The 16,496-nt window shown below is 40.9% G+C and overlaps 1 protein-coding gene and 1 pseudogene across 3 annotated transcripts in view; one reads left to right on the top strand and one right to left on the bottom strand.

Annotated features, from left to right (window-relative positions):
• The window catches only part of GAB2 (GRB2 associated binding protein 2), a 209,631-nt gene that overhangs the window by 174,982 nt on the left and 18,153 nt on the right, over window positions 1-16,496 (bottom strand). The window lies entirely within an intron of this gene.
• Window positions 1,299-2,401, top strand: LOC100406993 (zinc finger protein 75D pseudogene; annotated as a pseudogene).

The following is a 16,496-nucleotide window of genomic DNA, read 5'->3' as shown; positions in this document are numbered from 1 at the left end:
CAGAGGTTACAGTGAGCTGAGATTGTGCCACTGCACTCCAGCCTGGGTGACAGAGCCAGACCCTGTCTCAATTAATTCAATGAATGAATGGCCACAGACCTCGATCCAGAAATAGTGTCAGGGTAAGGTCTCCAGGAGGTGAGGGATTGAATGGGGGAATTGATCTTCTAAGGCCCTTTCCAATGCTCCTAAAATCCTGGACCTTCACTTGCCAGGCATCGTGTGCTTTCCTGACATCACTTTTCAGTGGCGCAGGAGTGGAGAGCTTCACTGACCAGAGCAGCAGAGAGGCGTGGCAACAGAGGCACAGGTGAGCAGAGGAAGAGGAATGTGGCCTCCAGGGAAGCCAGAGCTGACTGACGTATCCTTGGGAAAAAGATCTATTCATTGATTTTGTACCAATCCTGATGCACCCTGATTTGTCAAAGGTGGCACCAGGTGGGTGTCAATGTTACACACAGGAGTAAAACTGTTCCTAGAGCAAATGATAATGAGAGAGCTGAAGGCAGATGCATGCTTGATCTCCCATATGGGGGCTGTGTGGGAGACTAATAGGTCTGTGAAAGAGAACTCCCGTCAGAGTACAAAATACAGCACGCAAATAGAGAGTCTTGGTTCCGACCAGTGCTTGCAGGAACTTCTGGAGCTTCCGATATTATGAAGCAACTGGACCGCTTGAGGCTATCAACCAACTTCAGAAATTTTTTTTTTTTGAGAGGGTGTCTTACTCTGTCACCCAGGCTGGAGTGCAGTGGTGCAATTTTGGCTCACTGCAATCTCTGCCGCCCAGGTTCAAGTGATTCTCCCGCCCTCAGCCTCCTGAGTAGCTGGGATGAGAGGTGCCTGCCACTGCACCTGGCTAATTTTTGTTTTTTAGTAGAGACAGAGTTTCACCATTTTGGCCAGGCTGGTCTTGAACTCCTGACTTTGTGCTTCCATCCACCTCAACCTCCCAAAGTGCTGGGATTATAGCATGTGGGACCACCATGCCCAGCCCTAGCCTCAGAAATTATGCTATCAGTGGCTGAGGCCAGAGAGCCACTCAAAAAATCAAATCTTGGAAATGGTAGTGCTAGAGCAGTTCCTGACCATTCTGCCCAAAGAGACCCAGAACTGGGTGCAGAAGCATCATCCACAGCATGTCAAACAGGCTCTGGTCCTGGTGGAACACTTGCAGAGAGAACCTGGTGAAACAAAGAATGGGGTTGCAGCCCATGAGCTGGGAAAGGAGGCAGTGCTCTTGGGAGGAACAGCAGTGGGCCCCAGGCTTCAAGTGGAAGCCATCAGAGCCCCAACCAATGGGTCTGTTCCAAAAAGAATATTGAAATACATACTGGGTACTACAAGAACAGCTGGGCTGGAATACTCTCAAAGAAACCCAGACTGTATATGAAAGAGCTATGCATGTCCAACAGATTTTAGCCCTTTCTGGGCAGAAAAGCACCAAAGACTGGAAGATAGCATCTGAGCTCATCTGGCCTGAGTCCCAGAGTTGGTTGACATTTGAAGATGTAGCTGTGTACTTTTCTGAGGAAGAATGGCAATTATTGGATCCTCCTGAGAAGACTCTACAATGCTGTAATGCAGGATATATCTATGAGACTAGGGTTAAAGCTAAAAAATGACCTTGGAAATGATTATCCTATGTCTGTTTCTGCATCTGAAATACAAACACCAGGATACAAAGTAACAAAAAAGACCAGAGTGAAAATTGCCCAGAAAACAATGGGCAGGGAAAATCATGGTGATACACACAGGGTATAGGAATGGCACCAAGCTTTTCCAAAGAAGAAAAAAACTTACAACTTGTAAGTAACAGCTTCCAAAACTTATGGATCTTCATGGAAGAGGCCACACAGGAGAGAAACCTTTTAAATGTCAGGACTGTGGGAAAAGCTTCAGAGTTAGCTCTGATCTTATTAAGCACCAGAGAATTCACACTGAAGAGAAACCCTATAAATGTCAACAATGTAACAGGAGGTTTAGATGGAGTTCAGATCTTAATAGGCACTTCATGACACCTCAAGGAATAAACTCATACAGATGCCCATGGTGTAGGAAAAGCTTCAGTCATGACACAAATCTACACACACACCAAAGAATTCACACAGGAGAGAAGCCCTTTAAATATGATTGTGGAAAACATTCATTCACAAATCCCACCTTATTAAACACCACAGAACTCAAACAGGTAAGCAGCCTTACACTTGTAGTGTATACAGGAGAAACTTTGGTAGGCGGTTGACCCTTCTTAGGCACCAGAAACTCCACAGAAGACGGGAAGCATGTCCAATGTCTGTAAATTAAGGAAAGTTAACCATACGGAGCTTGACCTTAGAAATGATAAAAGAATACAAAATTACAAGGCACCCAATGATAGGAATCTGTCATGAATAGAACATTTGGGAGGGGTACATGTTATAGTTCGCAAAAAGGAATCTAACCTTTTTGTGTGTCTTATTCAGCAGTACATCTTCAGTGCCTAGCACCAGACTGATACATAATGAGTATTTTACAAATAAAAAAGTGAAAATGTAGCTATGAGATATCTTTGCCTATCTATCTATATGTATATATCCAGTTATTCAAATCTTCCCCAACCCCAGTCATCTAAATTCTTCAGGTATCAGGTGCTTGACAGATATACGATAGTCAAGACTCTTAGTCTCATTCTTTATTCTTTGTCAGGAGAGATGGAAAATAAGAGTACCTCGGCCCTCTCAAGGGAGTTCAGAGAGAATTACTAAGTTAGAAACAGTTTCAATAGCTATCATTCTAACTATGTGAACAACCAAGACCAGGACTCAGGGAACTTTACTCTGTAACAGAAAGAGGATTCAATGTTTGCCCTGGGAGAAGTGCCCCATTCTAGTTGCTTCTTTCCTGAGTACCCACTATCACAATGTCTTCTGTCAAGAAATTACAAGTAGCAAGGGAAGGTCTGACTACAAGGATGGACCTAGGGACTTTGTGAACACTTGATATATCTCCTCTTGCTGACTCTGTCAACACAGACATATAAAATGAAATGATGAGGGAGGCAGTCTTGGCTCTCACCCAGGTATCTGTTTCTTTGTAGAAAGCACATATAAGTGGTGTGGTCTTTTTCTGACTTTCATTATGTGCACTGGATGGAGGCTTTCAAACTGATGCTATATGCTGCAGAGCCTAAAGGGAAGCCTGTCTTTATGACTGATCAGCCACAACTCTATATGCCTCAATACTGTGCAAGAAGGCCTGGAGATTTTGCAAAACTGATTTATTGAGAATGGCAAGGAGAGCCCAGAGATCTCTTAGCTTTGGTGTACAGCTAATATCAGGAGGGAACATCCTGATGTGCCAGAGCAAAGTAAGTCATATGTCTTAGAGTAATGACCCCAGTTAAAGCCAGGCCAGATGGAAATTGTTTACTGATGTTATTGGTTTTCTTCTCTTCCCTACTGGCCACAGTGATTATCTCTTATGAAAAGATAATGTGCTATCAAAGGAATTTGGAAGGCCTGGGTTTACATCTATGTCAGATCCTGGTTTATAAATGTTAGCCAAGATTTCTATGTATTTCATAAAATTATACTTTTAAAGGAAAATGATATGTTTAATATTAGATTTAGACATTAAACAGAATTTTGTTACCCAAATAAATAAATAAATAAATAAATGAACAAACGAATGAATGAATGAGGTGGGGTCTCACTTTGTCACCCAGGCTGGAATGCAGTGGCTAGATCATAGTTCACTGCAGCCTAGAACTGCTGGGCTTAAGCAGTCCTCCTACTTTAGATTCTGTGTGAGCCACTGCAAGGATTATCTTCTTTTTCTCTTCTTTAAAAAAAAAAAAACAACAACTCTTCTTTCCCTCACATCATAAGACCTCTGAGGGTCCAACTACTCCTTATCTGGCATGTTTCCCACATGATCCCTTAGGATGTCATCTTCTCTAGATGTACTAGCATCGGTCAAGGTTTTCAGATACACTTTCTGAAATATGCATTTCTAAAGCCTAGGGTACGATATTCTTGCTCTTCACTGCTAACAAACTAAACTGACCATCACATTATCAAGTTCTCATCAAGTTTGTATCACCAAAATCCTTACCACTTGGTCAGAATTAAGTCCACAGTTACAGTTTCAGTGGGTTGAGAAAGCAAAGTTGTTAACATAACAGAAAAGAATATGTAGAATTGCTTAATCATTACATAACCAAATAGTTGAAATCTGCCATTACTCTCATTATCCTGCTATTGACAGACTGTACACAGCAAGAAAAATCTACAAATAAATGGCAGAAGAGAATCACAATAAAATAAGGAGCTTTACTCACAATCTGCCAACTACCCCATGTAGAAAGTGAGGCTCAGAGAGATTAGATTACTTATCCAAAGCTATATTCCTATTAAATAGTAGAGTCAGGATTCAAACTGAGTTCATTTTATATAGAGACACCAACTAGGTATTAGAGTAGGACTGCCTGGGGTCAAAATTTGGTTAATTTTAATGGAGACAACTTTTGCAATATTCCTAAATATCCCATTCCTTAGTTTCTTATCCACAAAATGGAGAAAATAAAAGTGAAGGTTAACTAATAAATAAGAAATGCACAGGAGAGTGCTCCATATAATAAGTGCTCAATATACGCATAAACTGAATAATAAATTATGACTGCATTTTTTTCTTTTGAGCCGGAGTCCAGGCTGGAGTGCAGTGGTGCAATTTTGGCTCACTGCAGTCTCTGATTCCTGGGTTCAAGCAATTCTTGTGCCTTAGCCTTCCAAGTAGCTGGGACTACAGGCATGCACCACCATACCAGGCTAATTTTTGTATTTTTTAGTAGAGATGGGGTTTCTCCTTGTTGGCCAGACTGGTCCTGAAGTCCTGACTTCAAGAGACCCATCTGCCTCAGCCTCCCAAAGTGCTGAGATCACAAGTGCGAGCCACTGTGCCTGGCCTCCACATTGTTTTTTTGAGACAGTCTCACTCTGCCATGTAGGCTGGAGTGTAGTGGTGTCATCACCGGTCAGTGCAGCCTCAAATTTCTGGGCTTGGGCAATCTTCCTACCTCAACCTCCTGAGCTCAGAAAATCCTCCAACCTCAACCTCCTGGATAGCTGGGACTACAGAGATGTGCCACCATGCCCAGGTATTTAAAAAAAATTTTTGTGGAAATGCCTAGGCTGGTCTTGAACTGCTGGGCTCAAGTGATCCTCCTGCCTCAGCCTCCAAAAAAGCTGGGATTACAGGTGTGAGTCACTGTGCCTGGCCTCATATTGTTTATAGAGGGGACTCACAATATATTCCCGGAACATAATTTCTCTTATCTTTATCCAAATGTTCTCTAACAACCTTCTGCCTCAGTTATGTTATCCTTAGAGAACATAACTTCAAAATTAGTAAATGCAATGATTCTATTCCCACCATCAATTCTGCTTACTTTTTGTTTTGTTAAAAAGAGACAGAGAGACAGACAGAGAGTAAAGAGTGAGAGTGAGTGAGCACACAACAGAGAAAGTTGACTCTTACCTTGCTTTAAATCATACTTCTTTGGGTAGAAACAGAAGAATGAGAAACTCCACCTAACAGAGAAATGAACTAGGGATGTGTTGGTCAGAAAAGATGTTTATTCTAGAAATCTTCCTAAAAAGTCTAAGAATGTTAATAGAATTCAAAGTGATATTTAATGAGTACATATTAAGCATTTACTCAACAGATGGTAAATTAGGAGCATAAGACCTAGTCTTTGCTCCCATGGTCTTCCTAGACTAGCAGAAGAGAGGTGTTCATGCTCCTAGTTTCTTGGCAGAATGTTATGTGCCAAGAGAGAGTCTCAAACAACATGTTCTGAGATCAGAACAAGAAAAATGATATTTCACTTTGGGGGAAACATCTGAGACTGACATGAAGAACAACTCCATGTTCTTCTCTACCTTTTGACAGAGAGAAGCATGTGGTTTTCTTTTCAGATGAGGATGTTCTGAAAACAGTGGTGATGGTTGTACAAGTGCGCAAATGTACTAAAAACAATGAATATGTACACTTTTAAAGAATGACTTTTACGGTATGTGATTTATATCTAAACAAAGCTGTTATTTTTAAAAAATCATAAAGTTGAAGCCCCTTTTATCATCCTCGCCACCCAAACCCCCACAGGTTACTAGTATTATCAGTTTAATATCATTCTTTGTTATACCTTTATCCCTCCTAATGCCTAGCCCAAGTTCGTGCACATGGCAAGCATTTCAGACATTTGTTGCATAATGGGTAAGATAATACTTTGTTCTTTTCAGCATAACACAGAGCCTTTTGTATGTACCACCATGTAAATTCAGTAGTTCAGGACCAGGCAGCTTTAGGGTACAGTTTATGTTAACACCACACACAGCACGTGCAATAACAAAAGAGAACTGTACTCCCTGGCTCAAAGCTCACCAATCACAAATTCAGTTAATAGAAAACCCTGATATGGAAGTTCATGAAAATGAGATACTTTGCATCTATTCCCTTGGTTTACAAAGGGTTTGAAACAAATGAAACCGGACTTGGCAAGGCTATTACTTTCTAGTCCACAACAGCAAGCTGTAAACAAGTGATCTCTCACTTACTTATAAGTATAAGCCCAACTTATAAGGAGGCCTTAAACAGCCTCATAAAAAGAATTGTTCCTTTGGGAAGCCACGGCAGGAGGATCACTTGAGGCCCCAAGTTTGACACCAGCCTGGGAAACATAGTGAGACCCATATCTATAAAAAAGAAAATAAAAATTATCTGGGTGTGGTGGCACATGCCTGTAATCCCAGCTACTCGGGAGGCTCATGCATGAGAATCGCTTGAACCAGGGAGGCGGAAGTTGCAGTGAGGAGAGATCACAGCACTGCACTCCAGCCTGGGTGACAGAATAAGACTCCATCTCGAAAAAAAAAAAAAAAAAAGAAATTGCTAAGAGACTGGTGGCCCAATAGAGGCCTATGGTTGGAGCAAAACATTCTCAGTTTATGGAGAGTTTGAGACAGATGTCCAATACCACAATCTCCTCCAACAGTGGGTTTGTGCACATCACTCCCAAAGGCAGAATTAGTTTCCGTAAGTGATTCAGGAATACATTAGAAATTAGATATTGAAGTAGAAAATACCACACAGATACCAATATATATATCCATATAGATATCCTCTTCTCTTTCACACAAATACATAGTAAGCATTACATAGTCAGTGATATGTATTAAACATCAACAGTTTGCCAGACACTGTTCTAGATTGACAAAGATCTGGAAATCAATAATGCAGATAAAATCCCTGACTTGACCAAATAAGATTTCCAGGCAGAAACAGGGAGTGGGCAGTACTCTGAAAGATGAAATATTGACTCAAAGAGCCCTGATTAGGAAGTTGACCTTTGAAAAGATTCAAAGGAGACTTTATCCTAAAAAATAAATATTATTGTGGCAGTTTTAAAAAATGACCAGCCTAGGCAACATGGTGCAACACCATCTCTACAAAAAAAATAGAAAAATTAGCTGGATGTGGTGTCATGCACCTGTGGAAGGATTGCTTAAACGTGGGAGGTGGAGGCTGCAATGAACCGAGATCATACCACTGCATTCCAGCCTGGTGACAGAGTGAGACTCTGCTTATAAATAAAAAAATAAATAAGATTAAAAACTAAAATGGCCACAAATTCTTTGACAATCCATCTACCAAGATGTTGGGAGTCTATGTTCCCTTTCCATGAATCTGAATGGACTTGAGACGCCTTTAATAAATCAAGTATGGCCAAAGTAACACTATGAGACTTCTAGGGCTAGGTCCCTAAAAAAGACTATGACATTTTCATCTTGGTCACTAAGACATTCACTTTTGGAGCCCATGAGCACCATGTAAGCAGTCTGATTGCTTAGAGACTGCCATGAGAGGAAGCCTGGGCACTGGTAGGTGCTCTGTCAACAACTGCAGCTGAGCAGAGCCTTTGAGTCATCCCAGCCCTGGTGACAGTATGTAAGTGATGCTTTCAGAGGATCGCAGTTCCTAGCAGTCAAGTCACTCTGAACCATTCAAGCCTTCCCAGCTGGGGCCCCAGACACTGGGGAGCAGAAACAAGTTCTCCTGTAATACCCTCTCTGAATTCCTGACCCACACAATCTGTGAGTAAAATAAAAAGGTTACCTTTTGCTATTAAGTTTTGGGCATGCTTTATCATGACTGAAGATGTATTCTGAAGCAAAAGAAACTGGAACAAAGGTGGGAACTGATAGAGAATAAACAGACAGCTATAGAAAATATGAAAAGTGGCCGGGCGCAGTGGCTTACGCCTATAATCCTAGCACTTTGGGAGGCCGAGGTGGGTGGATCACGAGGTCAAGAGATCGAGACCATCCTTGTCAATATGGTGAAACCCCATCTCTACTAAAAATACAAAAATTAGCTGGGCATGGTGGTATGAGCCTGTAGTCCCAGCTACTAGGGAGGCTGAGGCAGGAGAATTGCTTGAATTTAGGAGGCGGAGGCTGTGGTGAGCTGAGATCGTGCCATTGCACTCCAGTCTGGGTAACGACAGCGAAACTCGGTCTCAAAAAAAAAAAAAAAAAGAAAGAAAAAGAAAAGAAAATATGAAAAGTGGCTGGGTGCAGTGGCTTACGCCTGTAATCCCAGCACTCTGGGAGGCTGAGGCAGCAGATCACCTGAGGTCGGGAGTTTGTGACCAGCCTGACCAACATGGAGAAATCCCATCTCTACTAAAAAAAAAAATACAAAAACAAAAAACAAAAATCTTAGCCGGGCATGGTGGTGGGCACCTGTAATCCCAGCTACTCGGGAGGCTGAGGCAGGAGAATCACTTGAACCCAGGAGGCAGAGGTTGCAGTGAGCCAAGATTGCGCCACTGCATTTCAACCTGGGCAACAGAGTGAAACTCCACCTCAAAAAAAAAAAGAAAATATGAAAACTATATTTTCTTTGTCTAAGCCTAGTTTGAAAGAAGCCATTATCCTATCAGAGGGGACTAAATAAATTGTAACTCTTTTGACTGTTATCTATTTTATCTACAGATGCTGTAATACAAAATGTTTCAGTTGTTAGGAAGAATCAGTGCAGTCTAAAAGGAATTTTGGCAAGGCATTACTCTGCTTGTCTTTTCAGAATGGAACTAACATTCCTATAATGCCATTCCAAGTTGTCCATGAACCCTTTTTTGCCTGTTTCTCTTGATGCATAGGTATTCAGTAACTTTGTGGAATAACCGATAGAGCCTAAAGAGGCAGAGGAGAGAGAAGATACTTTGAACAAAGCAGAGACCATGGTGGGCAAAGGTAATGATAGGGTTACTGGGGAGAGCAGAGGGACTCACCTGAATCTTGCTCTTCATCCTTCTCCATTCACATACCTTTCCTCAACATTCATGAGCTCACATCTTTAGGCTTTTAAACTGTTCTCATTATTTGAAATGTTATTTTTCCATCTGTAGATGAACTCCTACTCTTTCTTTACACCCAGCTCAATTATCATTTTCTCTGTGGCCTCTGACACTGCCCCACTCCAAGGGGAATTAATCACCCTATTCCACTTTCTTGCAACACTTTTCACCATCTTATCTCCTGCTTCGGTACCTGTGTGCCAAACACTAGGTTAGAAACGAAAGATGACTGCCTTTGATTAAGTCCCCATAATTAAAAGACAAGACTAAAAACAGAGTCACGCTGCAACATCATAGGAGCTGCACAGAGGCAGGATGTTGAGGGAAGACAAATCTCCTTCAGGAGGATATCAGGAAGCATCACAAAGCATGTGACACTGAGGCAGGCCTTGAAACTGAATGAAGATCAAAAGGCTGCCTGGGGGAAATCTGTGGAATCACAACTGCAAAGGTCTCAAAAGGGAGCTGTTAATAGGAAGATCGGGTCAGGTCAGTTTTTTCCCTCCATACTGCTGGAGATTCCCCGCTCTAGTTATTCCAAGTTCCCTTATTACAATGCCTGAAGTCACACAATTTTCCCAATTACACGAATAAAGTGTACCAAAAAGTATCTTGCATTTGCACAAGCAAGTCATTTAAAATATGAACCAATAATAAATGAAAATATATTCAAACTCAGTAGCAATCAAAGAAATTCAAATCAAAACAAGGAACTATTTTTTCACCTATCAAATTATCAAGTATTTGAAAAAATTAAAATGTAACAAAGAAGGATCAGGGAAGCCAAAACTATCCTTTTCTGAGAGCCAATTTGGTATGATGCAACAGAAGTCTTACAAATAACTATACCCTCTGAATCAGACCCTCCTTTGTAGAAATTTATCCTAAGGATAAAAGTCTTTGCGTTAAAGATCATCACAGCATTATGTATTATAAAACAGCAGAAAATGGCAAAGGACTAAAATATCCAAGAACAGAAGAATCAAATAAATTTGGCACTGCAATAATTCTAACAGTTACCATTTGTTTATAGAGTATTTACAATGTGGCTGCATTATCATATTTAATACTATAGAAATCCATAAGGTAGTTATGTAAGAGAATGTTGAATGGGACGTTTTCAGTTGTCCCACAGTTAGTAAACAGAACTCAACTACAGATAGAGAGGAGGTGAGTTTCCCCACAAGGTAAAGACAGCAGTCAATGACCGGTGCCAAGCTAATTAAAGGATTTATTAGGCAGGGTGCGGTGGCTCAAGTCTGTAATCCCAGCACTTTGGGAGGCTGAGGCGGGTGGATCACGAGGTCAAGAGATCGAGACCATCCTGGTCAACATGGTGAAACCTCGTCCCTACTAAAAATACAGAAAATTAGCTGGACATGGTGGTGCTTGCCTGTAATCCCAGCTACTCAGGAGGCTGAGGCAGCAAAATTGCCTGAACCCAGGAGGCGGAGGTAGCGCTGAGCCGAGATCGCGCCATTGCACTCCAGCCTGGGTAACAAGAACGAGACTCCGTCTCAAAAAAAAAGTGTAATGTCTTGTGAATATCTGATCAGGCGGTCAACTTACAGATTTGGCCTGTGCCAATCTGGACAGAGGAAGGGGAAACTGAGCAAGAAGGAGCAGCACTGCTGTTACCCCACTGGCACAGATATGTCTTCCCTGGGTCATGCAGTCCATAGAAATTGCTGGTCTTAAGCCCTCTTACCAGTTCCCCACTCAAAAGGGCTGCCCAATAAGCAAGTGGACCCCAGCCAGGCAGTACCAGAGGAGAGCAAGGATGTCCTGAAAGAGATGAAAAGAACTAAATACCAGTTTCTTCTCCAGGTCTGGAGATCATGCAGGGAGGAAGCTCACCCTCCAAAGAACTCACAAGTATGGAAAGTGGTCCCACAGACAGTGCTGATCAGGCAACCTGTAAATGCCATCTAGGAGGACCCAAGAGCAGCCAGTTAAGAGACACGTATCCTTGTCCCTTGCCCTCTTCCCATTCTACACACTGGGCAACTGGGCACTGGAACGACTGGAGCCTAGGAGGGCCAGGGAAGAAATATCAGAGAGAGATTGTATTTCCTCCCACCCCTACACTCTCCAAGGTGAAGAATGGGGAAGAGGAGTAGAGAAAACAAACAAAACCAGGCACAGTGGCTCAAGCCTGTAATCCCAGCACTTTGGAAGGTCGAGGCAGGTGGATCACATGAGGTCAGGGGTTCAAGACCAGCCTGGCCAACATGATGAAACCCCACCTCTACTAAAAATACAAAAATTAGCCAGGCATGGTGGTGCACGCCTGTAATCCCAGCTACATAGAAGGCTGAGGTGGGAAATCACTTGAACCCAAGAAGTAGAGGTTGCAGTGAGCTGAAATTGTACCACTGCACCCCAGCCTGGGTGACAGAACAAGATACCATCTCAAAAATAAATAAATAAACCAAGTCTACCTTTTCCCACTTCATATCCCAATAACCACAAGCCTGGTTAGAGTAACAGGAGCAAGTAAACCTTTCAATTAGATACTCTGAACTTTTCAAATGGTCAACTTTTGGTTACCCAGTGTGACCAGGAGGTTGTGAACTCTGCCCAATGTATCATCTGTCCTCTAGAGGAGAAGGGAGATTTTGACAGAGCATTTGGGAGTTCTGACTGGAGAAAAACAAAATCATTCATGTTTACACCCCTCTAAGCTAAAAATATTCAATTAACAGGTTAAGGTTACCATTATCTCTATTTTACAGAGTAGGAGTTAAAAGCTCAGAAAGATTAAGAAACTTGCCCACACCCACAAAGCATATAGGATGTTTAGTTTGGATTCCAATCCAGGACTAACCTCAGCGCTCATGCTTTTTATGGTTACATGAGGATTTTTCAAAATAGCATGTAGCATATCCTCAGGGATCTGCAAATCCAGTACACATTTCTTTTTACAATTGAGTTTTCATCTCAAGCATGATCTTAAAATATATAAGCATAATCTTGACTATCTGAATGATCATCTTGCAGGTGAATGCTATTCCTCAACTGCCAGCATTTGCATTTCTTATTGATATCAAGTAATAAGTTTTTTAACTTTCATACACTAACAACTAATGAGAAATGAAAGAGGTGACAGCTTGTAAATAATGTGGTCATACCAATTAAAAACCAATGGCTTGCTACACAAAGCAAAGTTTCACTGTAGTTCAAACAAAGAAATGTGGTGGGGAAAAAAGTATGGGATACAGAACAGACATGAGTCAAAAGAGTAAGTGCCATATTCACACCTGAAGCACCAATTTAGTTTCAGCAAAATATCTACTGTTGTTAATGTGAATTATATGGGTTCTGAAATTTTAAACTGAATTTGTAAATTTGTTTTGATCTATAATTGTGGAAGAGCTATAAGTACACGTTTACACCTCACAGTTTTTGTTTATATACATTTTGGTAAAATAATTGAAATAATTTAATTCACCATCAAGAACTTGTAAAAATATTTGTTTAAAGTGTCCTTATTACACATGCTTGAGAATCTCTGTGGCCATCAAAACCTATGTTATAGATGACTATTTTGTGACACAGGGACATATTTTCAATATATTAACTTAAAGCATACAAAGGATAAAACAGCCTCACCCTCATTTTGCAAAATATACACAGCACATATAAATATAGAAAAGAGAGACTAGGAAATATGCTAAAATGTTAATTTTTAGTCTTGACAGGAGTATTACAAGTGCTCTTTATTAATATCATTGTTTATTTTTTGTGATCTGCGTTTACAATTACTTTAAGTAAAACTTAAGTATTACCAAAAAAGTTCCAGTTTTAATAGCCTATCCTATGAACGTTCCTAAAATCTGTTGCAAAAAAAAAAATTATATTTTCAACTCTAGTTCAAACTCTTTTTTTTTGCCAGGGAAATATAACCAATCCCGAGTAATATTTTCTCAAAACTTAAAAGTAATAAAGTACTAATGAATCAATAACTTACTGTGCTTTAGGTACCAAGGCTACAAGAACATGAACAAAGGGCATAATGCACTCGAAAAGCTACTATTCTAGGGGAAGCACAGCTACTGAGTGGAACTAAAGCCTGACAGTCATACAGGGGAGCTAGAGGAAGGAGCTCCATAACTCATTCTGATGAGGTGGATGGTGCAGGAAAGGCTGCCACAAGGTGGCAGGTGAAATTAGTCCTAAGAACGTACGACAAAGAGAGTACAGAGAGATGAAACAGAAGATTACCTACAAGTAAAATCCAAACATAGGTCTTATGACACTACCTCACTGGCCACACTAGACCAATCTCTTCTGGTCTTTCGTTTGTGTAGTATGTACTGCCTGGCATTATAATTCAAGCTGATTGCCCAACAAGACTATAAACTTTGAGAGGAATACTATGTACACTGTAAATACTTAACTATCTGTTAATGACAGTGTCTTCAAGTGGACCTCTAACAGGTTTTAGCGTCAATACGTTGTAGACTCTGTTGGTATCCAAGAAAGTAAATAAAGGCACAGTGGTGCACTTATAGTTCCAGCTACTCAAGAGGCTAAGTGGGAGGAGCACTTGAGCCCAGGAGTTCAAGGCTGTAGTGTGCTACGGTCATGCCTGTGAATAGCTACACACACATGCACACGCACGCACACACCCCCAGCCTATACTCAATGTTTTCCTCTAGGAAATTATATGAAAAGATCAAAGCAACAAACTCATTTCAATAATCCTCATGAGAAAATCAGCCTCTCTACTATATGTAAAACTTAGCACTTTCCCCTGCTCTTGCAAGCCAGCAGAACTCCAACTGGCATGTTCTTCCAATGCATGCTAAGGAAAGACACAGTCTGTCTTCCAAGTGAACTGTGGTAATAGTTAATGACACCTAAATGCTATGGCTCATGAACATAGGTGAAGCGCTCAAACATGACCCCTCTCTGACACAACAGGCCTGAATTGTATATGACAGTAAATAATTGGAAGTAACAAATGTTTAACTGGGGGAATGTGCACACAGGTATGGTACATTCATTTACATGATATTTATAAGACTTACATGTCTAGTATTTGCTTTAAATATTCCAGCAAAGAAATAGAAAAAGGGATAGATGAAATGTGATGAAATTTTGGTAAGATCTGAAATTGTGTGCATCAGTATTCTTTATGCTATTTTCTTTTGTGTATGACTGAAATTTTTCATAATTAAAAATTGGAAAAAATACTATGTAGATATCAATGAAAAAATTCACAATGATAGTTACAATAAAAAAACACAGTGATAATTCATGTTGGTTATAACCATTTGAAAAATAAGTGCATGGCCAACCTAACAGCAATAGCAATTAGCACCCTTAGTGCTCATCATGGATTTTGACATACCAGGACTCCTGAGGATATGGCTAATTCCAGGTCTGGGTCAGAAAATGTAAAAGATAAACTTGGAACATCTTGTTATACTAGAGAGCAAAGACATTTTCAAAGTTCATTAGGGTCATGTTAAAAAGATCCAAAAATCAGCTCTAACGGGATGGTTAAAGATTGGACAATTTGACTTTAAATAAGGATAACAACTCCAGTGATTCAAATGCATAGAATATACTTAAACATGCAAGCTTAAGCCGATACTAAAAAAAACCTTAATTGATCACTTTAAAAGATCCTAAGGAACTCACCGACTACTCTGACAACAAATAAATAAATAAGCAGCAGCCAGCATAAAAATGGGGAGAGGGGTAATCAGTTGTAAAGAATGCCAGGGACTTTGAGTACCTTGCTAAAAGCTGGTGCCTGACAAGTGGCATTAAGATTGCACCAAGCTGCTTACAGTCTCAAGTAAAGGGCTCATAATCTAGCAAAGGGAGAATGATAGCCCAATGTGAGAACCAGAGACGGAGAAAGTATCATGGAAGCAAAACCAGAAGGCTCACTTTGGAGGAGCCTGCAGCATAGGCAATCTGAGCTGAGCTTCAAGAGTTACCACTTACTGAGGAGTTTTTGCATTTTAAACCATCCTCACACATTGGCTCCAGAACCTCACAGATAGATCTTTACATCCCCCAGCACACACCTATTTCCCAGGTCATGCCTGTGAATAGCTACACACACATTGGCTATTGTCATAGCTTTGGCCATACATACATATGGCCAAAGTCACAGCTTCAGACAAATCCCCATGTGGTTTAATTTCCCTTCCATGAGACTGGCAGACCCTTGAGATGTTCCTTTCAGAAAAAATTAACTCCCTAGAATTTGATGTGCTACCCTGCTTGAGAATTTCATTTATGTTCTGACATTGTACATTCCAGGTATGACCCAAGTTTGAAAGGGATGTGAAGACATCCACCCTCATGTTCAGAGTTCCTATGAATGGGTTAATAAATTTAAGAGGTCAACATCATCCCTATGCCACCTCCTCCAATATTAAATACTCTGGGCTAGACATTGTGCTAAATTTTTTTCACATGTTATCCTGATAAATTTGCAATCTCAGTGAAGTAAGAAGCATTATTCCAATTTTACAGAAGGGGAAGTGACTTCAGTGAATTAAAAGAATTAAGTCAAGGCCGAGGTGGGCGGATCACGAGGTCAAGAGATCGAGACCATCCTGGCCAACATGGTGAAATCCCGTCTCTACTAAAAACAAAAAATTAGCCGGGCATGGTGGCATGCGCCTGTGGTTCCAGTTACTTGGGAGGCTGAGGCGGAAGAATCGCTTGAACCCAGGAGGCAGAGGTTGCAGTAAGCTGAGATTGCACCATCGCACTCCAGCCTGGGGACACAGCAAGACTCCATCTCAAAAAAAAAAAAAAATTAAGTCATTCGCTCAATAACCCAAAGGCATTTGAAACACTGAAGTCTTCTGAAGATAAACACTGTCAATACACACTGATATTTCACAGTGAAGGAGTGCCCATCTGAGAGGGTAAGACTCCCTGAATTAGTGATGCTCTTTATCAGGAAATGTCATCCTACCATCTAAGGCCTTTATTGGGAATTATAAAATATTCCCCCCAGCTCTCAAGTTTCAAAACTCTTCCTGCTTTCTGCTACGAACTCCTCTACTCTGGATGGATTTTTACTGGCCCCACACCCAATGTGCACTACCTCTTTCTCACTTTG

This window comes from Callithrix jacchus, chromosome 10 (genome assembly GCF_049354715.1).
Source record: "Callithrix jacchus isolate 240 chromosome 10, calJac240_pri, whole genome shotgun sequence".
Classification (NCBI taxonomy): domain Eukaryota; kingdom Metazoa; phylum Chordata; class Mammalia; order Primates; family Cebidae; genus Callithrix; species Callithrix jacchus.
The sequence above is the reverse complement of the archived record's forward strand: the minus strand, read 5'-3'. Positions and strand labels throughout refer to the sequence as shown.